This window comes from Anolis sagrei, chromosome 1 (assembly GCF_037176765.1).
Source record: "Anolis sagrei isolate rAnoSag1 chromosome 1, rAnoSag1.mat, whole genome shotgun sequence".
In the NCBI taxonomy this organism is placed as follows: domain Eukaryota; kingdom Metazoa; phylum Chordata; class Lepidosauria; order Squamata; family Dactyloidae; genus Anolis; species Anolis sagrei.
Window position 1 is genome coordinate 184300015 of NC_090021.1, and position 27835 is coordinate 184327849.

The 27835-nt window shown below is 38.2% G+C and overlaps 1 protein-coding gene across 6 annotated transcripts in view; it reads right to left on the reverse strand.

Annotated features, from left to right (window-relative positions):
• Positions 1 to 27835, reverse strand: part of GULP1 (GULP PTB domain containing engulfment adaptor 1) — a 214782-nt gene that overhangs the window by 111835 nt on the left and 75112 nt on the right. For all 6 annotated transcript variants that reach the window (XM_060780371.2, XM_060780353.2, XM_060780343.2 and 3 more), the window contains exon 2: positions 14814 to 14947. The gene's annotated coding sequence lies outside the window, so the exon portion shown is untranslated. The remainder of the gene's footprint in view (positions 1 to 14813; positions 14948 to 27835) is intronic.

Genomic DNA, 27835 nt, shown 5'->3' on the forward strand with positions numbered 1-27835 from the left:
TAAGCATACAAAAACCCTTGAGGCTGGTTCCTCAGAATTTTCCAAGCTTTCAAATGCTCACAATTAAAACCAATTCTTCTTCCTTTTAAAAAAATAACCTTCACATTTGTATAAATGAGACCTGATAAGCACCATTAACATAAATGCTAATGTTATTGTTCTTGTTGTCCACATACAGCCATTATGCATCTAATTTCTTAATGCTATTGATCCCAAGAATCACAAAAACTAAAATTCATCAGATTAAAAAACAAGATAAGTATCATAAAATCATAGAGTTGGAAGAGACCTCATGGGCCATCCAGTCCACGTCCCTGTCAAGAAGCAGGAAAATTGCATTCAAAACACCTCTGACAGATGACCATCCAGCTTAAAAGCCTCCAAAGATGAAGCCTCCAACCAGGTCCGTAGCCAGGATTTTGATTCGGGGGGGGGGGGGGGGCTGAGTCTGAGTGGAAGAGGGTCTACCCTAGCAAACCTTTTGTATCATTACCCCAATACCCCCATGCATATGGGATATATGGAGCATGGTGATCTGATCATGATATGAATAAACATAACAGTTTAAATAATGTACCAGTAAGGCTTTTTCACAGAGGGGGGGGTGTGAAGCCCCCAAAGCCCACCTCCCCCCGGCTACATGCCTGCCTCCAACACATTCCAGGGCAGGGAGTTTCACTGAAGGAAAGGAAGATACAAGTGGGGGCAGCATTGGAGGAATTTTGAGCTATGCTGAATTTGAAGTGGCAAATCTTTTTCTGGAAGGGAAACGAGCACATAAGAGATGCATTACAGACAGAATACTGCGAATGTGGCCTTTGATTCGATTGTTAGTGTCAACTGGACTACAGCTATTGAATAAATGATGAAAGGCAAAGTATGACTTATGTAAACTATACTGATTCAGGACATCTACTTAACTGGAGTTAGCCACTGGATGCAGACTTATTTTTCTTAACTGTTGGCCCTCAAAAAACCTACACTGTTAGTTTTATCCCCTGTTTGAAGAAAATGCTGTTTCTTTTGACCATCAGATCTTCAATGATCAAACAGTTTGCAGCACTGTGAAAGGATCAACTTAGTACGACAGACTTCAGTTCTGTGTGTTTCTTGGCAATTTATTTTTCAAAAGAAACCGAGGAAGCATAGTGGCACTATGCAGAGAAGAAAGGGATTCTCTATTTTGCACCAAAGTCAGCAATGTTTATACAGATAATTATACAATTTGGATCACTAAGATTTTTTTCAAGCTTGCTGGCAGGGCTGTCAACTTCAAATTGCTACATGCTACTTCAGGAAACATATTAACTCAGTTTACATTCAGGAGCATGTCACATAGGAACATAAGTGTCCACTGGAGAATATCAAAATAACCCTCTCTTTTACAAACAACCATTTATAAATATGTAAGCGCACTATTTGAAGAGATTCTTCAAACTGCTGCTTAAAAGTAAATTCAGCTGGATTGTTTCCCCCTCTGCTTCTTTTGCATACTATTCTGCTATAATGCAAATCATATTTGACTAAATAAAACTAAAGCATTCTTTTAATGTGGCAGAAGCACATGCAAATCAACACTGAAAAGAGGCAACAGAAAAAAGGACTGTCTCAGCTGAATAGATTTATATCTGGTTTAGGAGAGAAACTTTTGGAAGATGGTGCTAAGGACAGGCTTTGTTTTGTTTTTGATGAACAGTGTGTCTGCTACACAAAAGACATCATTTTTCTAAATAATCTCAACTTAGATTTCTCTGGTCAACAACAAAAAGTTAAACCAAAAAAAATTGAACGCATATTTGATGCATATTTTCTTTTATCTTTCGAGATAGAAAAGGTGCTCAAGCATCTCAGGACAGTGGTTTGGGGGAATTTTAAGACACTGGTCAAGGTTGCCCTGACCAGACAACTCAGGATTTTATGGGTATCATTACAACTTTGAGGGCTTTCTCAGTACATTACTAGTTTATCTACACCACTGGAGAAATTATACTGTTTAGCCAGTATTGTACTACCTGACATCCGCCAGGAAGTAGCAGCCAAGAATGAAAGGACCAATGCAGCGACATCTCCGTCCCATCACCTGTTCGGATATCAGGCAGCACGTCAATGCCTTAAATCAAGAAATAGTTTTCTAAGATCTACAGAGATACTCGCAGGAACACCTCAGCAAGCGAGAGTCCAAAAGTGGCAGGCTAAAACCCAGAACCTCAACCCATGGCTGATACTGAATGAGAAACTCCCTCCTGGGTACAAAGAAGACTGGATGACCAGGAAGGCGCTGAACAGACTGTGCTCTAACACCACAAGATGCAGAGCCAACCTTAGGAACAGGAGCCACAAAGTGGAGCCCACGACATGCGAGTGTGGAGAAGAGCAAACCACAGACCACCTATTACAATGCAGTCTGAGCCCTGCCACATGTACAATGGAGGACCTCCTTATACAGTAGAAACACCAGAGGCACTCCTACTGGTCAAAGGACACTTAAGAGAATGCCAAGTTTTTAAACTTTGTGTTTTTTCAATACATTACAACTGTACTCTTAGTTTGCTTCTGATACGATAAATAAATAAACTAGTCTGATGCCTGTGGAGTGGCATAATGAGGCCTGGTTTTTGCTGTTGGGTGGATGAAGAATGATCTGGGCTTAGAGGAGAGAGATTTCAACAACTGCATTCCTGTGCTCAGAAAACTTCCTCATGGTTTGGCTTGGTGACAAAGCAGGGATAGATGGTCTGCTCCAGAGAATTGGAGGAGCTGAAAAATTGCTTTGAATGTCCAGTTGATAGAACTGTCAATTCAGTCAAAGTCTTATTCTTTTTATGGATAGAAAGGGACATTGATATAACAACTCCTAAGCACTTGATCCAATGCTATAGTACCCCTAATTCAGCTTGGTTTGTAGAAGATTTGCAAGAAATGGATCAGGCTGGGTGATGGCTAGAGTGAAGGTGGAATATATCATAGAGTAAATGCTTGTAAGACTGTGAGGAATATTGAGGGAACTGCTCTTAATGAAAAGAAAACATACTCCCTTAATTGCATGGAAAGAGATGCAAACCGAAACTGGAAACATATTGATAGCAGGCAAATGAGTGATTGTGGCCCATTCCACACAGCTGAATAAAATCCCACATTTTCTGCTTTGAACTGGAATATATGGCAGTGTGAACCCTGATAAGCCAGCTCAAAGCAGATATTGTGAGATTTTCAGCCTTGATATTTGGGTTATATGGCTGTGTGGAAGGGTCCTGGGAGGGAGGTGTGGGTGGGAGAGGATAAAAGGGGGAAATGGGAGGGAAGAAAGAAGAGAAGGGAGGATATGCTTGTAAATCTTTTCTGTGAGGAAGATGGAATAAAAGAACTTTTGTAAGTACACTGACAAGGCTGACTGCTTTCTTTATGGACTATTCGACTGAGTTTTATTGATCCACACAGCAAATGGGCTGATGTCAACATGGAAGCTGAAACGTTTGTCACTCCTCTTTCAGGGGAAGAGGAACACCCTGTAACCATGCTATTATGCAGCAATGAGGTGGGGGGGGGGGGGGAGCTGACTATGCTTGATTTCTGTATCATTGAAATGATGTCCAGATGTGTTATTCCATATAGAAAAGAGTTTATTGGAATGGGGTTCAGAGTGTCAAGGAGTTGAATCCTTGGAGACCTGTTGTGAGAAATTCTCAAGCCACTTGGAGGAGAAAGTCCCTTCTATTCACTCATAACTTGACATCCCACTTAACTCACAGGAGAGTTAAGTGGAATGGGGAGGAGAGCCCAATGCTCAGTCTGTTCAGTTTTTTGACGTCAGTTCCAGTTGCTGACGTTTGATTATGTTGATAAGATCCTTGAATTAGTACAGCCCATCAAATGTATGTCTGATCTTGCCCATCACAGCTGATAAAACCTCGCAGGATTGGATTAATTGGATGGGTGGCAAATGCCTCATTACATCATAGGGAGGTGTCTCTGAAGAGGATTTTCCTGGACTCGGAGCATTGTGAGAACTACCATCATATTGCTTATATCCTCTTTGGGGCAAAATGCTTGAACATATTGTGGCTAGGAAATTTATGGAGAAAACAAATAATAATAATAATAATAATAATAATAATAATAACAATAACAATCTCCATGGACAGTTCCTGGGAAAAATTGAAAGCCAAATTGTCAAAGAAAAAACATGGCTGCGGCTCACAAATGGAACTCTGAAAAAGGAGATGGAGGGCCTGGTTCTGGCAGCCCAAGAACAAGCCATTCAAATGAATGCCATCAAAGTCAGAATTGAAAAGTCGACAACAGATCCTAAATGTAGACTCTGCAAGGAAGCAGATGAAACAATAGTACACATCCTGAGCTACTGAAAGAAGATCACGCAGACAGACTACAAGCAGAGGCACAACACCGTTGCTCAGATGATTCATTGGAACTTGTGCCACAAATACCATCTGCCTGCGACAAAGAACTGGTGGGATCACAAGCCAGAAAGACTTACAGAGAATGAACACGCCAAACTCCTCTGGGACTTCTGAATTCAGACAGACAGAGTTTTGGAGCATAATACTCCTGACCTCACAACCGTGTTAAAAAACAAAGTATGGATCATTGATGTTGCAATCCCAGATGACAGCAGGATTGCAGAGAAACAACTGGAAAAGCTGACACGATATGAGGATTTAAAAATCGAACTGCAAAGACTCTGGCACAAAGCAGTAAAGGTGGTCCCAGTGGTAATCGGCACACTGGTTGCAGTGCCTAATGAACTTGGCCTGCACTTAAACACAATCGGCGCTGACAAAATTACCATCTGCCAGCTGCAGAAGGCCACCTTACTGGGATCTGCACGCATTATTCGCCGATACATCACACAGTCCTAGACACTTGGGAAGTGTCCGACGTGTGATCCAATTCAACAGCCAGCAGAGTGTCTGCTGTGGACTCATCTTGTTGTGTTTCTAATAATAATAATAATAATAATAATAATAATAATAATTTTATTTGTACCCCGCCGCCATCTCCTCAAAGGGACTTGGGGAGGCTCATAAAGCACTCCAAGGTTCTGCATATAAAATAGACAATACATAGATCTAAAAAGGATAAAACAAAGATTACAATCATCCAAACACAGATTACTTGGACACCTTTTAGTCTGGCTCCAGTTCGCAAAATGTCATTGAAAGGGTCTGCACTGCCATTTAAAATCCAGATAATCTGCTTTGAACTAGATTATAAGGCAATGTACACTCAATATAATCTAATTCAAAGCACATAATGTGGATTATCTGCTTTGATAATCTGGATGATATGGCAGTGTGGAAGGGGCCTTAGTTTTCTGTCAACCTACTTCAAAAAATCTGCTTAGATCTCTTGCAACTTTGATATTAATATTAATCATGGTATTTTAGTAGACCAGCTCAGGGTAGGAGTAATTCTATTATAGTAGTTCCATTCATATCCAAGGAAATGGCCCCAAGGAGTAGCACTGAAGGATTTCTGCTTAGCCATTAAAATGTCTAGCATCTTGTATCCTGTGCTGTTCGATATTGATATGAAGCTGCTGGGGGACAATCTTTAAAAGAAACTCAAGTCAAACCATTGATTCCCCTTGAGGGGGCGGGAGAGAGAGAGAAAAGAAAAAAAGACATCACATAGGAGCCATTTCTGCTTTTAAATTATTCAGGGGAGGCTGTTCTCGCAGTCCCAACACTCTCACAGGAACATTTGGCGAAAAAAAGACAAGCGTGCCTTCTCAATGTCCGCTCCCAGGCTCTCTTCCAACACAGCTAGACAGGCAACATCCCTGCTTTTCTTCGCTGGCAAGAAAATGTGTTTTATTCCAGCAGGGTTTTGGCAACTGACCTGCTACTAAGAGAAGTTTCTTTAATTAGTACTTGTGCTTTTAAATTGATTTTCGTTCTGTATTTTTAATATGACAATTCTTTTACTATTATGTCAATATTCTAACTGTGCTTTTTAAATGTTTTTAATGTTGTGAGTTGTCCTCGCAGCAATATTGGGAAAACTTGACATATAAAATAAATTAAACCATAAAAATGGGCTCACTATTAAAATAAATACCAAAATTCTTATTAGGATAACATTTCCCTTATCAAGATAACTGCATCTCACATAATAGTGGGGGAATTATTTAGTCCTCCCAAATCAGTGCTTTTTATGCTATTTGATGTGAGGGGTCAGCAGTAATTGTTTCAATATGGGATTTCAAGCTGTTTGCCAGTTTCAATTCTACAATAAAAACCTCAAGCTTTTCCAGCTCAAGCTTTCCAACTTTATGATTTCTCTTGTGATCAGTATTAGTAATATGTAACATCTTTATTCTCTATAAACCCTTACATAGCAGAACATTGTAGACGTTGACAAACCTATGGCTTTAAAAAAAATCACAGTATTTATCAAAGAATTGTTCCCCTATTTTATGAACCCCACCACCCCACTGTTTACATTCCAAATTCAAATTATTGCATTTTCTATTAGAACTTATGTGTGGTTCTGCTAATTTAAATAGTTCTTTCTTACTGCAATCATGTTTCTCTTCTTTTACTTGAATTCCTGCTTCTGTTTTCTGAAATCAATCTGGAGCAACAATTGGCTCATTGGTCACAGATGTACAAAACCTTTATTTCCGTTTGTGTTGCTATCTTGTCTGGCAATCCACTAGACAAGAAGAGACATGGGGATGTCTTTATTATACAGGCAGTCTCTAAGTTACAAACATCCATCTTACAAAGGACTTATAGCTACAAACAGGTGTGAGATAACAGGAAGCGAGATAAATTTCCCTCTTGGAAGGGAAATTCACTCTTGACAGAGTTATCATGAGGAAAAGGTGTCTCCAATGAAGCTTTCTCACCAATCTTTATTTCCACAACAAACCAAATTTGTCAAAATCAAATTTTTGCAGAGGTAGAAAGTGAGGTGAAATATTCTGAACAGGACAGACAGCAAAACAAACACCACAGGGTTGTTAACTCTTCCCTGTGCTATCCAAAGCTTGATTTACACTTCAACAATGTACCTGTACCAACATACAAACAAATTCAACTTCAAAACAAACCTAAAAAATTTATCTTGTTCGTAACTTGGTGACTGACTATATATATGATTTTATTGATGACTCACTCTTGCTTTTTTCATTGCCAGTAAATGTAAGCAAAAGTTATTTTTCCACTGTAGCTTCAGCAGTCCTACTTACTGTAAATTGCGGAGGAGTATTTATCATTACTGTGATGAAACAACTAATGATAATGCAAAAACATACAATGAAAGTTAGAGTTTTCAAAGGCAAAAATGAATTACACAAACACACAAATGCCCATGAGCTCTTACGAAACCATCTCATAAAATAAAAATCAAAGTGTTTTATTGACTCTCTTCACTGATTTTGATCAGATCTTATTTTAATTGATTCCATCTGGTATGCTTTTACATGCTAGTTATTTTGTGTTTCTATTTGTTGCCTGTCACTATGAGTACATTATAAAACATATCAGTTTATCATTTAATAATTAATTACAAGTATGATAATAAAGATGTCTATAAAATAATGCATTTTTTTCATTGCTGATGGTACTTGATTCCCTATTTTTAGTGTGAGTGGACAGAGCTACATTGCTTGCCTGCTTAACCCCCCCCCCCCCCCCCCCCCAATTATCCTGGCAGCTAGATATGTCTTGTTGTAATTGGATGTTGGTTAGCATGGGGTGATTTTACATTTGCTGTTCTTAATTCCAAGAACTTATATCACTCTGAAAGACAGAGGAAGTCCAGAAAAAGATTAGAAATTAATTAGAAAAAGAAATTATCTTAAGTGGAAATGGTTTAGGGATCCTCAAGAGACAAAAGCTCCTGGCCTACTTGTTTTTACCCCTCCTTTCTTCTTCGATTAGCCCAGCAACAGGCTGGGAGCCAAATAATACTTCTGTACTACTCAATATGTGGATTGCATTTTTGTCAAACAAAGTTCTTCAAAAGCATAAATTGGAAACATGTGTTCCCTCCTCTTTCTGGCTAGAGCAACGCTAATAAATTAGATCAATATGAACCAAAAAGGGTACACAACGGAAGTGAATTTGTCACTTAAGATCTATCAACTTACTTCTCTTTAGAAATGAGAGCAAGATAATCCAAAAAATCTGAAATGTAATTTCCTTATTTTTCTTGTTGGAAATCTAAGATCAAGTCCACATGAGTATTTTAGATGTATTTTGTTTAAATGGCAAGCTTGGTTAGCTAAAAGTTAACCTTAAAAACTGTGGCATAGACAACAAGAACTGGGAAGTCCTGGCCCTTGAGGTCTCCAGTTGGAGGTCAGCTATGACCAGCAGTGCTGTGGAATTTGAAGAGGCACGAATGGAGGGCGAAAGGGAGAAACATGCCAAGATGAAGGTGCACCAAGCTAACCCTGACCGGAAACGCCTTCCACCTGGAAACAGATGTCCTCACTGTGGAAGAATATGTGGGTCAAGAATAGGGCTCTAAAGTCACCTACATATCTACCTCCCAGACGCTACACTTGGAAGGCCATCAAACACGGACAATGAGTAAGCAAGGAAAGCTTGGGTATCTATATTCCTAAAAATGTACCTCTTTCTGAAAGAAAATGCTTTTGAGAAAAATGTATAGCACTTAAGTCTACCTTTTACGAAGCTGGTAGCCACCAGGGTCCTTACAATCATCTACGCTACTTCTGATTGTTGTTGCAAGCACTTCCAAAGTCACACTAAAGCGCATTCTACACTGCCATATCAAATCCATATTACCTGCTTTGAACTGAATTATATGGCAGTGTAGATTCATATAATCCAGTTCAAATCAGATAATGTGGATCATCTGCTTTGATAATCTGGATTTAATGGCAGTGCAGAAGGGGGCTAACACTTTCTCCCCAATCCATCTTCAGAGCTCTATAAATGAACACAATATATTAGAGATGAGCTGAAGTCTATTTGTTTACATTGCTTTTTGGTTCTTGACTGAAATACTTTTGTTCATTCGCTCAGTCACTTCTGACTCTTCGTGACCTCATGGACCAGCCCACGCCAGAGCTCCCTGTCGGCTGTCACCTCCCCCAGCTCCTTCAGAGTCAATCCAGTCACTTCAAGGATACCATCCATCCAACTTCCCCTTGGTCGGCCCCTCTTCCTCTTTCCTTCCATTTTCCCCTGCATCATTGTCTTCTCCAAGCTTTCCTGTCTTCTCATGATGTGGCCAAAGTACTTCATCTTTGCCTCTAATATCCTTCCCTCCAATGAGCAGTCAGGCTTTATTAAGTATGGACTGATTGTATCTTCTCGCGGTCCAAGGCACTCTCAGAACTTTCCTTCAACATCACACTTCAAAAGCATCTGTCTTCCTTCACTCAGCCTTCCCTCCCCTTCCCTTGAATACTTTGCAATCATTTTAATATTAGCTCCACAACAAAGACGAATCACTATTTCCCTTTTGCATATTCAATCAATCTTTTTTTTCTTTGATGTTTTCCCCAATGACATTTTGTCTAATGTAGACCACACGCAAGCCACATTTGCAAAGCAAACAGCAGAAGTTTATATTCAGTTATTGCTACTAATTTTAAAATGAGCTAGAACAGACCTGGATTGAAAGAGCAGGTTAACAAAACCAGGCTTTCTTAAGCTTCAAAAAAGTAAAAAGCTGTGCTTCACTGAAAATTCCATGGTTTCAGGCCTTTCTTGATGAAGAAGGGGAAATAGAGGATAGCAAAATAGTTTTTACCTGTCATAACCAAATCACAACCACTACTGTCATAGCAAATACAAAGTGATCATGTTAAAGAAAAAACCTACACTTCAACAGTTGGAAAAAATAAAGGATGATGTTATATGAAGATATGGGCATTCGCTATTTGTCATATGTATTACCTGAAGATTTAGAAGTCCTGTAGCTGTGCTTTAAAACATACTTCAATTACAGAAGCCAATTATGCTCTACACTATAATGCACAATTTATCGTTATTTCTAGAACAAATTTACAGGCTATCTTTATGTTATTATTGTTACCATAAAACATATGATAGAGAAAACTTCTAAAGATGTAACAGCTAATGAAGTCAAGAAACATGTACCAGATTGACTTATAGCATGGCCCTGGATTCAGCAGGTATGTAAAAAATGTCATCATTCTGGATCCAGAGCAGCTTCGGGGTACAATTGTTTTGAATAAGCCCATCAATGTAGAAGCAACCAATGTCATAAAATGCCTACTTTGTAGGTCGAGTTTTGTGTAGAGCTTGGAATTAACTAGCTGATTAAGTCATAACGTTATAATCTAATTAGACTTTTATAATCATATTGCCTAACTTACTAGGTTTCCTGAATAGCACGGAAACTAATTACATGTTTTAGCAAATTCATTAATTTTTAAACCTTAGAATTCATTAGAAGAAGGGATTCTTTTTTAGCCAAAAAATTAAATAAAGAAGCCTAAGAGGGAGAAGGATAAAGGATGGAGAAAGGTGCATCATGTAGCTCTGCTGGATGGCAGTAGTAGAGCTGGAAAGCAAGTGAAGGGCTGGGATTGTTGAACAGTTGATGAAAAACAGCCTTTGACCTTCTCCTCTTCTACTCTCAATTTCCCACAATTTGCTTTCCGCCACAACCTAACATGGGCAATTTTTTTGACTTGGGGGAAGCATGGCAGGTGGGGAGGGAGGAAAGGGGGGAGGTTGGGGGGGGGCAGGAGCATTGACAAAGAAGGGAAGGGAGAGGATTTAATACACAACTGTTTACTGGCGCTGGACTTCCCAGGGCAGTGGCATGGGTGGTCCCTGGTGTCCTTGGCCCACAGCTTGATGACACGGCAGGGTTCCATGCCCAAGGTAAACCCAAATGGCCTCAGCCCTGGGCAAAGCCTCTTCCAGGCTTGCTCTGAGGCCTCCACTACCACGGAACTCAGCTGTTCCTCACTGGCACACTCCCCTTTTTCTGGACATCTGCCCCTGTCTCCTCAGAAAGAAGAAGAGCAGCAGTAGAAGGGATGGGAAAGAGCCCAGGGCAGCCATGTGTTCCTGCAGGGTGTGTCAAATCCTCTTGGAATGTGACTGCCTAAGGTTCTCCTTCCCTTCCCTCCTGCTTCTGCTCTTCTTTGGGCAACAGCATGAGCTGCTTCCTGAAGATGCGCTCCTCAGGGATGTACCTTCCTGGAGCAGCTTTCCAATAAAGAGGAGGCAAGGCAGAGGAGCCACCCTCTTCGTCACCATGGGTGGAGGAATGGAAGATGAGGGGCATGCCAGTGAGGAGAAGCTGAATCCCATGGCAGTGGAGGCCGAGGTGCAGGCCAGAAAGAGGCTCTGTCCAGGGATGGTGCTGAAGCTGTGTGTGACAGCCCTAGCCCTCCTCTCAGTATAAGAACACAGTGGGTTATCGTGTCCTCATGTTGGGAGTATAGTGTGAGAGAGGAGGGCCTGAGAAAAGAGCCCAAGAGGCCGCATCCAGCCCGCAGCTCTGGGTTTGCCCATACCTGGGTCATACACTATGAGGGGTTTGATGTGGTTGAAATTATAAAGCTCGAGCTACATTCCATTCCTGCCTTATGTCTACTTAGAAATAAATCTAATTAAAACATCTGTGTGCTTATTATTAGTCACAGAGTATTGAATACTTAGATATTTAAGTGGAATGTTTTCATCATTCTTATCTCCTAGCATTAAAGCTAGTTTCTGAGTAAACAGAAACAGAAAGCATGGGTTTTGTTAAATACTTCTTCTGATTCAATAATAAAAGTTTCAACCTCACAAAACTCTTCTAGATTTTCCTGCTCTCTTGGCTTTTCTTCCTCTCCATTCTCATTCTGCTTTTCCTTCGCACCTTTTACACTAGATCACACACTTTGAGGAGCTTCATAGCTTGAGTTTCAAGATCAAACATACTGCAAGCTAAATTCAAACTCTCTCAACCCTCACCATTTTTTAAAGTCTATTCAGAACTAGGTCCCATTGTGTGGGATGAGTAAAATGCGTGTCCTACCACTGCACTTTGGAAATCATGTTTCTTGATAGCATATGGAAAGGTGGAAAACATGTAGTGGTTCAGCTGTGTAGAAAGCATGTTCTGAATATCTTCATAAGCCCTTTAATAATTGATTAAAAAAAATTCTACATTTGATTCAGTGAATGATTTTTTGAAAGCCAGCTGCTGATTACCATAGTTGTGATGAATCAGCATCCTTTAGCTGGAATTAACATGGTACTATTACCCTTTGACACAGTGGTGAGAACAATGAAGTATTCTTGATGTGGTTCTGCTATAACTTTTAACATTCCTAACTAGCACAGTAATGAGTGAATAATGGTGGAAGTTGCAGTTCAACAACATCTGGAAAGTTTCCATCCCTACTTCAAAATTATTCTCCATTACTAACATTTGAGTCTCTTTTAAGAGAGCAAAAGTGGCATACAACAACAGCAACAACAGCAACAACAACGTACTAGAAAGGCAAGTAAATGATGTAAATGCATGTGAAGGTAGGATGTGGTAGAAAGAAGGGGAGATATAGATCAGCAAGAAAGCTGAATTCAACAGGTTAAAAGGCGAGATCCCATACGTTATGATATCCTTTCCCAACCTGAAAGTTTCCAAATGTATTGAAGTTTTGTTATTCCTATGCAATAACAATACCATGGTACTCCCACAGAATAAAAAAAATCACATCATGGAATGGCAACTTTTAAAAAAGAAACTAACAGTTTTGAATATGACAATAATAAAATTCATTCTTGATCTCCTCTCTCCTTCCTCTTCCCCCCATCAAGGATGACTACCTCCATTCAATTCTGTATAAATTGCCTGGTCTGCCATGGAAATGTATTTTCAGTACTGCCTTAATTATTAGCAACCAAATTAACTAGAAAAAAAAAATACTTTAATTGCATTGGTAATAATTATTTTCCTAATTTCTAACTTTCAACAGAATGAAATTAATTAATCAAATTAAATCCAATTCCAGATCTCCACGTAGACTAAACCCATGAAATCTGCTTAATTTGTATAAAGGTTATTTAATATTCAACAACTGATTTTGTTGGTCTATATTAATTAGTAATAGGAATTGATTTTAAGCCATGGTGCTTCAGTTCAAAAAGGGTCACAGTCTCCCATACAACAATAAATTATCAATTTTCATCCTGTCACACTACCATTGCACTGAAGTGACAACAAAAACAGAGAACAGTGGATCAGCTCTCTTTGTGCACTGTCATTGGGATAATTTGTCTTTACCATTCATATAGGCAAAACACAACGTGGGTGGCATTTAAGATTGCAAAGTACTGACCACAGTCCTTTGTGAAGTTAAGATTAGGATGGAGATATGTTGTTTGTGGGAAGTATCTTTGAATCTGTGGTAACCTTTGCCATTGGATATTATGGTTTGTTTGATCTCAAACATAAAATTGGTTTGAGGGAGTTTTCTCTTTGCTTTCTTTTTGTAGTTCAGGTTTGCAAAATATGATGGAAATATGGTACTGTAATATTCATAACTATTTGAAAAATGGTTGAAATATATATTTATTGAGCATCAATAAAATCCTGGTTTGATAACAATAATTGCTGTCCAGGACTTATTCAGAGTCAAATTTGTATATGGTTGTTTTATACAGAAAAAAGTTATTTTTTTTCACAGGAAACAGCCATTTCTGGTCAGAAAGTAAAACTTTGCAATTTTTGAAGGTTTTCTAACAGTACTAAGAAAAGTTTTCCTTATTTTCCCTTCTTCTGAATCAACATTTTGGGCACATCAACAGAAACTAAAATCTACACCTTCTTTCTGTTAACAGTTAGTGAAATTGCATGATTTATTCATTATGTTTGTAATTTTCAACCCATTAGCAAATAGCACATTTTATATTACTTTTATCACTGATAACTACCATATATGGATGTTTTTATGAAGAAAAAAACCTGTAAAATTTATGCACTTTTTCAAGTAATAGCTCTTACTAGCATGAATGACACTTATAAATTATCCTTCATGAAGTATTATTGAGACTGATTTATGAAGTATTAGAAAAAGAAAACATCCAGGAACATCTTATCTGTCTAATAGTGAGTATTAGGCAAATTTATCATAGGCTTTTTTTTTTCAGACGCACTTCTCTAGAGTTGTACTCCAACATTTAAACTATATATTCTCTCATGAAGACTGAGAAACAAGCAGGAACTACAGTGCCTTCTTGTGACAAAAACCATGATTATGTATCTTTCATTCTGTAAGTTACTTTCCTGGATATTAGACAAATAGATGATACTAAAACATTTGAAATAAAGAGGATGTTGATGTTTACATATTGGAATTCCAACAGTTAAATCGTGGAGATATTGCATCTACCATCCTCTTTATGTGAAAATATAGTTCTACCCCAAAAATTCCAAAATATGTTTACATCTCATAGCTATTGTTAGTAATTTGAACTCTACAATGGAAACCAAAGTATAAACCTTCTGTATTTGGCAAACTATGTCTGCAGACTCATGGCTCAAAGAGGGCAGCATCAAATGATTTTTCACTCTTGTTGACAGATGCATGCTTTCCTGACATCACACTATCCTCCAAATGCACAACAAAAAGGACACACTTCACACATTCCTCTGTAAATAAATGAAGGATAAGAACCCAACTGATATCAGCACGGCCAAAATTATTCAGCAGACAGTTTTGTCCAACAGTGAAACCTTAATAAAAGGCCACAGAAACCATCATAAATATTCTCCCCATGCAATGATAATAATGCAACAGCTATACTGTTCATCTTAATAAACAGTTGATACGAAACACTTACCGTGATGAGACCAAGTTATCACCAAGGGTCAGAATAGCAGCTTGCTCTCATGGGAGATAAATCACTTGCTCTTCAGCATGTCTGACTGCATGCCATGGCTCTCTGGCTTTCTTCTTCAAATAATGCTGGATGTGCTGAAAGAATCAATGGGAAAAGTCAGCCAAAAAGCTAGGCTTGACACAAAAGTAATATATTCATACCTATTATCTTATCTTTTCTTTTTGGAATGAAGTAGCTGGACATTATTAGTTCACTTAAGAAAAATGTGGATACTCTAGTACGCTGAAAAACTAGGCAAGAGAGCTTGCAAAACACAGGTTTGAGATTCCTCCTTCCTGAAGCCTTCCTTGTCAGAAAACACCACCAGAGTAAAATTACAGTTTTCTGCATTACCTGTATGTGCTTTACTTCCACTACAATTTTCTTATACAATTATACAGAACATAAGACCCTGAATCTCTTTTTCCTCTTCAAAAAGACGGGCAAGGAAACAATGACTGGAGAAAATAGAGTTTGAAATTAGTACAATATAGGGAACACATTTCTTGTAGCCGCTGTATCTTTCTTGGTTACAATACTGCTCTGCGATAAAAAGAGATCATTAAATATATGCTGAGAGATATACTGTAAAAAGAAAAGAAATAGCTGAAGATACATTTTAAAAGCTGTATAGATAGATAGCTAGATAGATATTGAGAGGGGGATTATGACATGAAATTACAATACTGGTAATTTAATGTAAGAATCAGTCTGAACCGCAGAGCTTTAACGTTCTCTTACAGTACCTACCTAACACTGGTATAGAAGTCACTATCTGCTGCAATTACTAAATCAAAAATACTAAAGATCAAAACTTGGAGCCATGGAGAAGAAGAACTAAGTAAGTTCCTGGACCACCTCAACAGAATCCACCCAAATATCCAATTCACCATAGAAAAAGAAAATGAGGGGAAACTGCCATTTCTTGATGTCCTAGTCATCCGCAAACCCAATCAACAATTAGGCCACACAATTTACAGAAAACCTACAAACATGGATAGATGCCTACATAAAAACTCCAACCATCACCCAAGTTAAAAGAGAAGCACAATTAAAGCCCTTGAAGACTGTGCAAAAATAATCTGTGAACCCCACCTTCCCCAAGGTGAACGGAACCACCTAAACTGAGCTTTTCAGACCAATGGATCACAGACATCAGAAGAGCTGCAAGACCGAGAACAAGCCATGAGAGTAAAGACAAAGATCCACCCAAAGGAAAAGTGTTCCTGCCATACATCAAAGGAACCACTGACAGCATAGGGACGCTGATGAGGAAACGCAACCTACAAACTATCTACAGACCCACTAAGAAAATACAACAAAGGACAAGATGGATCTTCTCACCTCTGCAGGAGTCTACCGTATACCATGCAACTGTGGACAAGTCTACATAGGGACCACCAAACTCAGTGTTCAAACACTAATCAAGGAACATGAAAGGCACTGCAGACTACTTCAACTAGAGAAGTCAGCCATGGCAGAGCACCTGATGAACCAACCAGGACACAGCATATTATTTGAGAACACAGAAATGATGGACCGCTCTAACAACTACCATATCAGACTACACAGAAAGGATGTTGAAACCCACAAGCATGTTGACAATTACAATAGAAAGAAAGAAACCATGAAAATGAACAAAATCTGGCTGCCAGTATTAAAAAAACCTCTAAAACAGTAAATAAAAAACAACACTCAAAAACCAGGGAATTCCAGACAAGAAACAATCAGGGCCAACTAATCACCTCCCAACAAAGGATTCCCTCATAAGAAGCCAGATCTTGAAACTGCAGGACCGTTAAATGCTAATCTAGGTGGCCAATTGAAACATTCACACCTAGCTCCAACAGACAAGAGTTCTTTCTCCCACTCTGGACATTCCACAAATATATAAACCCAATTTTCCTAGTTCCAACAGACCTCACAACCTCTAAGGATGCCTGCCATAGATGCAGGTGAAAGATCAGGAGAGAATGCTTCTGGAGCATGGCCATACAGCCCAGGAAACTCACAACAACCCTGTGATCTCAGCCATGAAAGCCTTCAACAATACATCCAAGAAAAATATTGTAACAGAACAGTTCTGGTTCCAATAATTTTGGATAAGGGATACTCCACCTGTATAAGCTCAAAGAAAGCTAAATATAGGCTCAGGCAAAGTCCAACAAAATAAGTAAAACAAGAACAGAGAGAGTAGAGTGATAGGAAAAGTGACAGCGGGGGGTTAATATGTTGCATTCATGGTCTATGAATATTTTCAAAATCAAATTCAGTTCTTCTTCTATTCTCAAAATGTGAATATGTTCATACATAATGACACAACAGGAAGTCTGCACGTTAGTATTAAATTATGATACAGAGAAAAATTGCATGTGAATTTGGTCATAGCACTTTGCATTGCTGTATGAATATAATGATTATCAGGATGAGTTATTCACATTACTTTATAGATAATTATCACCACAGGTACTGATGAAGTTTTGAAGACAAGGAATGCCAGAAACATATTACAATTAAGTAAGGAGGTTCAAAGTAAAATAGAAACCGCACAAGAATATGGAAATATGTTTGACACACATTCTAACAGTTCTGAAGTTCCATAGTAGCACTAAATGCAAATTCCTTTTAACAATTCTACTTTAATATATTTAACCATATATTTTTAACATATATTCAAGTGAGCACATTGTCTAGTTTTTTCTTGATTTTTGATGAAATATGAGATTATAAACAAAAATTAAAATAGACACCTTATAGCTGGTGAATCACTGTAAACCCATTGCTCTAGGAAAATTATAGCGCAATCCTGAAAAAAAGAGATGACTGCATTCACTTAGGACTCTTTAAGTACTTTTATAAGTAGCCCAAAACAGAACAAACCAATAGAACAAAAGAAGATTTTCTTGACTAATCAGATGCCTTTGTTGATTATTTTTAATACAGCAACTAATTTTAGTTCTTTATATTAAAATATATTGAATTTACATTAAGTATGCAAAATAGTTTATGTGTAGAAACATTTTTTGTGCATAAAATGCTGTTTCCTCTGCAAAAATGTGTATTTTTCCACCTGCAGAGTTAGGCCCTTTAACGGTCTGAGGGACCGTGAACTAACCCTCTGTTTTAAAAGTTTGAGGACCCCTGATATAGATTAGCAAACCACAGTGTGCTTGGATTTAGGGACCTTGTACACATGCCCAAAACACGTGACCCAAATGATGCTTCAGGTTAGTCCAGATTAATCCAAAGTAAAGTGGGATTTCCCATTTTATTGTGTATCAATAAAACACCACAACAGATCCAGACCTTACTGTAAGGTCTAGATCTGTTGAGGTGCTGGGCTTGTAGGGATTCCTGGGCCTGTGTTCCATAAACCCTGGGGTCAATCCCCACACTATCCCGGTTCTCTGGGCTTCTGAAGCTTGAAGGAGAGGGAGGCTGCCCCTTCCTCACCAGCTCCCCATTCCTCCCAAAGAAACTTACTGGAAGGCCTGCTGGCAGCACAAGACATTTGCAGAAGATTCATGACACTTGGAAATAATACTGATTTCCCTCCCCCCACCTTCTGACACGTTATTTTCAAATGTGAGGAGTACTCTATGGAGGGGCCTGTGTTGCCAGCAAGCCCCTTGGGGAAGTTTTTTGGGGGAAGTGGGGAGCTAGGGGAGTGGCTGGTTGATCCAGGATGGCATCTAGCCATCCCTTGAGGGAAAGACTAGGGTTGTGGGAGGGTGTGGGGACAGAAATCCAGTAGGAAGTAGATTATTTTAACCCACTTATTCCCATGTTTCTGCCATGTATAGAAGGACTCTAATTGATCACTGCTACAAGGACTATGAGTTACTGAAGTTTACTGAAATTTCTGTCTCACCACATTCTTCAGTTTGTACTACTGGACCTTGAATAATTTTTGCAATTTGAATTTAGCATGGAATGTATCAAGAGCTGCCATTTCTGGATTTCTTCCATTTAGGAAGAAATAAATCATATAAGTCTGGAAATGTCACATCTGAATTAGTTGCAGTGTGGTCTTTCAACTGCACAACTTGTGAAAATGTAAGTAAAAAAATACTCATTTCTAGAAAGGAATTACTTTCTAGAAATGTTTTTTTCTATCCTTCCACATGAGATATCCACTTTAAAATAAAAAAGCAACTAAATACTAACCATACTGCACATATTGGACAAGTATGAAGCACAACTGTTTGGATCCTGAGTACTGACCTCCTTTCTTCCTGCTTTTTTAAAGATTCAAGCCTCTGTTCTGAGAGATGTTAAATGACATAACTTTACTAACATAATGCTTTAGTATGTCACCTTCACTTCTGCGACTAATTTGTGCTTACAAAGTCTAATTAATTGATGCAGAGACAACTGAAACTTATTAAAACAATTATTATTCTCCCTTGAGATTTCTGTGCCAAATCCAGGCAATGTTATGTCTTAGCCTTTGAGTTCCCATATGCGCCATGACATTTTATAATTGGCAGCAATAACAATAGGTTAATTAATTATTTCCCATAATACTTACAATGTATTGTGGGGCTTTAAAATCCCATATCTGATTTTTATCAATGGGAACCTTTGTTCTGCAACTACATGGCTTATGAGAGGTGGGCAGTAAAACACACACAAACACAACAAAACAAACCACCCTTCAGAGTCCTATTCATTTGCTTTCCCACCATTTTAGCAGAATAGGGTTGTTTGTCTTTTGTTGGTTTTTGATCTACTATAAAGGACAATACTCAATAAATCTATTGAATGATTTGCTTTACAGAAGGGGATGATAGCTGTATGCTATGCACAACAGAACACCTAGATTGATGCTTCATGATGCAATTATATTATACCTACAAGACACTTTTGAAGAATCTTTGCTACCGAACTGGGATGCATTATTTTGTTAAAAAAATGAACTGCATTTCACATAACAGAGGCCTGATTGATCACTACTAATGCATATTATTCTTAGATTGTGCCAGTTTATGCCAACTATTTCTGAGGAATTATTCATGTTTTTACTATGTACTATTTACTAGGGATGTGGAGCTCCAGTGCCACAGTGAGTTAAACCGCTGTGCCAGCAGGACTGAAGACCAACAGGTTGCAGGTTCAAATCCAGGGAGAGTGGATGAGCTTCCTCTATCAGCTCCAGCTCCTCATGCGAGGACATGAGAGAAGCCTCCCACAAGGATGGTAAAAACATCAAAAACATCCGGGCATCCCCTGAGCAACGTCCTTGCAGACAGCCAATTCTCTCACACCAGAAGTGACTTGCAGTTTCTCAAGTCGCTCCTGACATGACCAAAAAAACCCCAAAAAAATCCAAACAAACAAACTAGGGATGTGCAGCGTTCAAAATGGACTCAGCATTTTTGGGTGCCAGATTTCACATAACATCATGGGCTGCACGACCCTGTTTTTTTTCCGGCCACAACAAAACATGTGTCTGCTTTTGGTTTCTCTCAGCTACATGTGGAATGTGGAGTGCCAGCCACAGGTGCACACGGGTGTCCTTGTGAGCCTGCAGCCTGAGCCAATCAGAAGAAGAAAGCCGCCAAGCCGTGTTGTTTAGCCAAGCTGATCTATAAATTATGGGGTGAGCACCTCCATTTTCCTTTAGCATCCTGGCTGTTGAGAGAGAGAGAGAGAGAGAGAGAGAGAGAGATTGTGTGCTAGCTAGCTCTATGTTCTATCTCAGTGCCGTCGCTGCTTTGGATCATGTTTTGCCTCAATTCTTTTCCTTTGGCAATTTAATTAGATTTTCTTAGTTTAATATATTTCAGTCCTTCTGCTTTTTAAATATTTCACTAGGAAAGTGAGGGTGAGCATACATTTTGGGGGGAGGGGCTGTGAAAGGAAATTTTTTGGGGGTGTTTATTTAAATATTGTGGTGGTTTAGTGAAGTAGAAGATAGCCTGACTCCCTTGAGTTGTTTGTTGTTTACCTCTTTGACTGTTGTATTTTTCTGTGTGTGTGCTCCTTCCCTCACACAAGAAGCCTGAGGCTATTCTCCAACCCCAAACATACATACATACACACACATACACAGTTTGACCACAGATAATATAGATGTTCTGGCAAGTATTACTAAGGCCTGAATGCATTAAATGGAAAAATATATATTTTGAGCCTTCTCCACCTAGTTATTCAGTACAGCACCAACACAGGAATGACGGACCAGTTTGGTAAAACATATCAAACTTTTATCCTGTACTTTTAGGTACCTGTTTTACTTCACCTATACGTGCACATGAAGAGACTAAGTAAGACCTATTAGGACACACTTGTCTCCCCTTTTCCTTCCCTTGTTGCCCATACCACATAATGATTCAACAAGATTTATCAGATTTGAACTCTTGAGCCTAACAGCTGGTTGGATCAAGGTAAACTGCCACACCGAATGTGCCAGTCCTCCAAACATGTGGCTCTAGCTACCATAATCTTTTATTTAATGTGTTAGACAACATATTTCAAATAAAAAGCTAGTAAAAGGAAGCAAGCAAGAGTAGCTAGCTAAGGATTCAGCAATGCTTTGCTTATTTTTATAAGAAGTAGTTGTTAAATTCATGATACAGATATGTATGCAATTTATATTGGCACAAAATATGAATGTGCAAGCACACAAAATCATTGAGAGTAGTCTACAGAGCAGTGGCTTTCCATAAGACCTTCTAATCATTCTTCATGAGGCTGTGACACACCACACATGCCCTTCATTAATGCCAACATCAATAGATTATTGTAATGGATACAGGGTGTAAATGTAGTTTTAACCTTGGCAAAAGCAGGATGGTTAGTGAACACAATTATAAATGCATCTCTTGTTGCTGAAAACCACAGTAAAATGTTTCTAAATGGCTGAAAAGAGGCAAGACGAAAAGATTATTTTACTTGAAGTTCTTTGCCTTGTTCTTCAGACAATACCAGTGAAGCAGACAAGTGTAGTGCCTAACAAACCATTATGCTATAAACTGCTATAAACTGTTCATATTTACAATTTCTGTAAGACGAACTGACGAACATTTTCATTACAGCAAAGCTATAGAAGGATCTGTTAGGCACGGCATGGCCTACAGGTATAATTCTGTTCATAATCTCTTCTGGTACATCCATCATTGTTCAATAAATGTTGTCTCTATATGACTGCTTTCCCTCTGCTGCTTACCTCTCCTAATGGCAAGAGGCCATGAACTGAAAACTTCATTTTGAACTATGGTATGGCATGAACGAATTTGGAAAGATATTAGACATGTGCGATCAATAAAAAAATATTTCAAAAGTCGTTATAAAATTGGGTGTGCTGACATCTTATTTCTTAAATGTTTCTAAAGTATAGTTAGTAAAACTTTTGTTACTATAACGTGAGTAACAAAATTTAGTTACTTTTTTCATTATAGTAACTGTGCAAGTGGGGAAAATTCAGGGGCTCCTTTGTCCTACGTTTTTACAGCTATTGGGGTGAAACTTGCTACAACTGTAGAACACATTTACCACTCTTAGCTCACCAAGTTTCAGAAGGTTTCACTTATCCATGAATTTAAACATTTAAAAAACCCACAAGAGCTATCTCTTTGAATTTTCTATACAATGACACAAGGCAACAGAGGATCATCCCCCTCAACCCCTGGCCCCACAATCTTCAAAAATATTCATACATCTACTGATTTTAGGGACTTTTAAAAGTTTTGACAACAATGTATTGTTGTTGTTTTTTTGGTTTTTAAAAAAGCCACAACGTCTTTCATATGAACTTCCATTTAGGGATTTCTTCCCAGCCCAGCACAGAGGTTTACTTACTAGTAGCATCAGTCAGTCTTTCTCTTTGCAAATTCAACAATTTATTGGAATTCTAGCTGGCTCCTGGTATAGAGGGACACATCTCTCCCCTCTCTTGATTGGTGCTTTCTGATGCTGAGCAGAATTCTGAGAAATGTAGTTTAGGGCAGGGCCTTTTGAGTTCTCTGGCATAGGGCTCTTCGTCTTCCCAGAATTCTGTGCTTACTTTCCCAGCAAACTCTGCTTTCCCTCTGCTGCTTACCTCTCCTAATGGCAAGAGGCCATTAATTTAAATAGCAAAAGCAGCCATTTTGGTTTTGTTCTGCTTCTCTGTACTGGAAATAAAACTGACTTTGGGAGGCTTCCGAGATTTACAAAATACAAATGGAAAAGTATTGGATAAGTTTTTATTCTTTTGGTGTGGGCCATGCCCATGTGTCAGATATTACATCATAAGTACAAATTTAACAAATTTCATACGACTTATGATGACTAATGAAAAAATTGCACACCCCTAATAATTTCGTACAGATATGGTTCCAAGACCTATAAAGTCTTTAGAAGTAACTACAATGGTTATCTGTTAGCTAAATAAACACCCTAAATGTAGAAATCAGTGATCTGTGATCTTACATAAGAAATAGTCAATGTTATTGGCCACTGAGTCACATATGGAAAAGAGGGAAGTCATGCATGCATTGCTAGAACAAAGAACAAATTGAAACTTGGCTATTTCTATGGTCTGACCATGAAATCTATGTATTCTTGAAATGAAAAATGCTCATAAAATTGTAAAACATGTATAATAATCAACAGTCAGAAAATAACAATCCCTATTTTTAAAAAAGAAAGAAACCCACAAACTAACTTCGTATTTCTGGAAAAAGCTCGGCACTTCCATCTTAAGTACACAGGAAGTGATATTTCACTACACCCACATAACAATATTTTCCATTTCAAAAGATAACAGCAAACTATAATTGGTGCCTGCCTGTTTTATTCACTTAAATAAAGAGAAGTATATCACATTATATAGAAGCAAATTCCTTCTTTTATGCACTTATGGTACTTCCAGAGTTTCTAAGTGGTTTTTCTATGGTTTTCCTACAGATGTTTACAACGTAAGTACACTGATATGAATTCTTTTCCAGAATTAATGTAACATAGCACTTTATGACACCTTGTAGCATGATCCACGCAATGTTCCTTCCAAAATGCCACATAAAGTAGTATGTTATACTTCCACAAGCCATTGATCCAAATGATTTTTAAAGCTGATAAGGTATTTTTGTTTTGTTTCTTTTTCTTCCTGTTAAAAGGTATTAGAAATTGTTTCCCTTTTTTCAAAAATAGAAAAGCATAAACTTTACAATTCATTGAACTGCGAACATCTCCCTTGTTAAGTGAGGAAGGTGGAAATGTGGAAGGAAGCAAGAAGAAAATGTTGATAGATTCCAGGAAGTGTCAAAAGATTGCCCATTAAAAATAGGAATAGGATTGGTATTTTTTAAGAAACTCGGACTAAAAGGCTGAATTATACTCATGTGAAGCTTTGTTAATTACTTTACTTTAACTGAAAATTGCCTTTTTTTGCCCTTCTCTTTCTGGACATTTTTGCTGTGACTTCAGATTTCTCCCTTAGCCGTGTGTCAATTTTGTTTAGCCTCCTTATTACCAAGTTTTCCGCTTTTCTTTCTTGTTGATGCTTCTGTTAAAGTTATTGACAACCAGGGTACTGCAGAGCTATGTTGTGTCAGTCATTGATTTCCCCTTTTCTTTTAGCCAGGAGCTACTCTGTTTTCTTCACAGCAGCCTCCTTTCTAACTGAAAAAGTGACAAGGGGTTTCATTATTTCCGGTGTCAAACAGCACACTGTTCCAATTAAGGAGTAACAATGTTATCGCAGAAGAGAAGATCACTTGACAGTATCACTAAGTAGATGTACTTGGCAAACTACTGTGTGCATAGGAGAAAATAGTACTATTTCCAAAAGGGTAGAGAGTGGGGAGAAAGGAAAAGATACATAAAAAATACATTTAACAATGGGAGGCAAAGTACATGTTCTCCATGCGGAATTCATAGAAATTGGAAACATTCATATGAAGCCTGATAAATTCATATTAATTTTAACTCAAAAAATAAATTTCTTTTAGTAAGTTACAGGCAATTGGTTATATAGTTGACTAAAACACTTAATTTTTAAAAAATCACTAAAAAATGGCCATAAGGTACCCCCCAAAAGCCCCCCCCCCATGAATTAAAGGTACAAGAAATTGAATTCCCCTAACTGCAAACATCATTTCAATGTCCCAAAGTGTTGTGCAAGGGTTTTCTTTCTTTTACATTCTGCACAGAAAAAGTACTACAAAACTTATTTCAATATGGGGAGGAGAAACTGTGAGTGGCCTCTACTATTCTTCCCATACTGTTGAGAAACCCATTTTCCCACCAGGACACAGGCCCCTTCTGTACTGTCCTATAGTCCAGGCTTTGATGCCAAATTATCTGCTTTAAACTGGATTACATGAGTCTCAACTGCCAGATCATCTGGGATAAGGAGATAATCTGGGATCAGATCCTGGAGTATAGGGCAGTGAGGAAAGAGCCACAATTAACAGAAATATGTACCTTGCTATGGGAGGACTGCAGATCTGACTTTAACCATCTCTAGTAAAAAAAAAAAAAAAGAGGTAAAGATAGCAATTGTTTTGCTCAGGTTTGGGCAAGCAAATCTGGTAGCAAACAGCCCCAAAAGCAGGTCCAAATGTTCAAAGCACAGAAAATCCCTACAGACAGGCCCGTAGCCAGGATTTCGTTTCGGGGGGGGGGGGGGCTGATTTTTTTTCAGGGGGGGTTTCGGGGGGGCTGAGTTTCAGGGGGGGGGGCTGAGTCTGAGTGAAAGAGGGTCTAGCCTAGCAAACCTTTTGTATCATTACCCCAATACCCCCATGCATATGGGATATATTGAGTATGGTGATCAGATCATAATATGAATAAACCTAACAGTTTAAATAATGCACCAGTAAGGCCTTTTCGCGAACCACCATGAAAATTTCGGGGGGGGGGGGCTGAAGCCCCCCGAGCTCCCCCCCTGGCTACATGCCTGCCTACAGATATGGTACTTCTGGAGTTCTAATGGACAGATCTGATTTTTTCCATCCATGGAATTAAGTACTGTATATATATCTTGTCAAGAAGGATCCTACTTTGGATCCAACTGGCTTTAAATTGCTGTTTTGCCTTGAAGCCTGCACACAGCTGCTTATCAGAATAATCTTGTTCATCTTTTGAAAGAAAAAGAAGGGTCTACACAGCAGGGAGTATTACTTGTTACTATTATCTGCTTATGGTCCTTTATTTTCTAAATAATGAATTAGTATTCACAAAATGCTGAAGAGGATTTACTTTCAGGGGCATGACTCTTAGAGCTTCATCAATAGCTTTGAAATGCATTAAAAAAGATAAAGTGTCAAGTTATTTACACGAAATCACTGTAAGCAAGATAAATATCTATTACGAATAAATTTCTACATATTTTTCTTTAGACTCTATCTTATTCTTCACTTTCTTTGAAGAATTTTTACAAAACAAAACTGATCATTGTATATTAGTTTCAGAACATGTTAAGCTTTCAGATATAAGCCAATATTTCTCAAAGCAAAAGTGAGAAGGAGTTTTTATGGAGCTTTGAAATTGCCCGCTGTGCTCAGCCACTGATTGTTGATTTTGATGGTTATGTTTTTATGATGTTTTTATATGTATTTTATGGTTTTATAGTTCCATGTTTGACTGGGTTTGGTCCCCATGTAAGCCGCCCCGAGTCCCTTCAGGAAAATGATGGTGGGATACGAAAAAAAAGTTGTTGTTTTTGTTGTTGTTGTTATATTGCACTTAATTTTTGATGTTGATTTTCATATGGAGTTTAAAATATCAGCTTTGACACATTGGAGTTTAAAAGACACTTCAGCAGCTTTTACTAACCTAAAATTTAGCTAGTAAAAGCCCATTGGAAATATATGGATGGAACCTTTCCCCCCCCCCCCCCCATTCTCTCAATTGTGGGCAAAGCAGAGATCATATTTCCTTCTCTCTGTCTCCTCCATATACATGCACACAGTACTGTAAGAAGAGAATATATACGCATATGAAAAGGTCAAATATGTGGGAGTCTCTTAATCTGGATTTTCCATTTGGCACAGTAGCAATCTCTGCACTGGTTTTTATATATGTGGATTGTTTGTAAAATGTACATTTTTTTAAAAAAAAGATTGAAAAATGATCTATAGGAGGCAATACATTGTTGTTTAGGAGTATAATATTATGTACAGATCAAAGCTATCAATATGTATCAAATCACTTTGGGACAAGGCTTGAAACATTGCATTTGATAGCAAGAGAATGCATCTTCTCAGCACTTTTTTTTATTCCTGTAAAAATTTGTCCAGATGGATTTGGTACCTTTTTTTAAACAAACTCCAGAAATGCATGTGACACATCTCTACTTTGAAAACTAGGGAGGGGGACTGTACAGGATCTACAACTGATGTCCTAATAGTGCCCATCAGTTCATTTCTTCAGAAATGCCTTCAGATAGATTTCCCATGAACTGCAACCTACAGTTCATGACCTGTCCAGCAGCTGTGACCCTGACTGAAATGGATTCAACTCTGATAACAACCAGCAGAAGACGTGTGCCTACAAAATAGGTGAATGTTAGTTTTTTTTCCAAATAGGATTATAATCCTACAATATAAAATGAGTGCATGCTTGAATTGTTTCTAAAAGAGGAAACAGATGTTTATTAATCAAGAAGCTGTCTCCTTAGTAATCAGGTAAATATATTCAGACATTTTTTTTAAAATTAACTAGCAGTCAATTTAAGCTGCTCATGTTATGCGTCTGTTTAAGATGCGTGTCTATTATCTCTCAATGACACTGGATAAGAGAAGTTATGTAAATACTAATAAGTGAAAATGGATTTCCCCCAGAGTTATCTATGATAATTCTCATTTCACTTGGCTCACATTTTCCTCCTATTTGCTGTAATTGTTCAATAGAAACCAATATCTCTTCTACTTCAAATTTTACATTTTAACTATCTCTTCAGATCACATAATAATAGTAAATGTAGACTCTGCAAGGAAGCAGATGAAACAATAGATCACATCCTAAGCTGCTGCAAGAAGATTGTGCAGACAGAC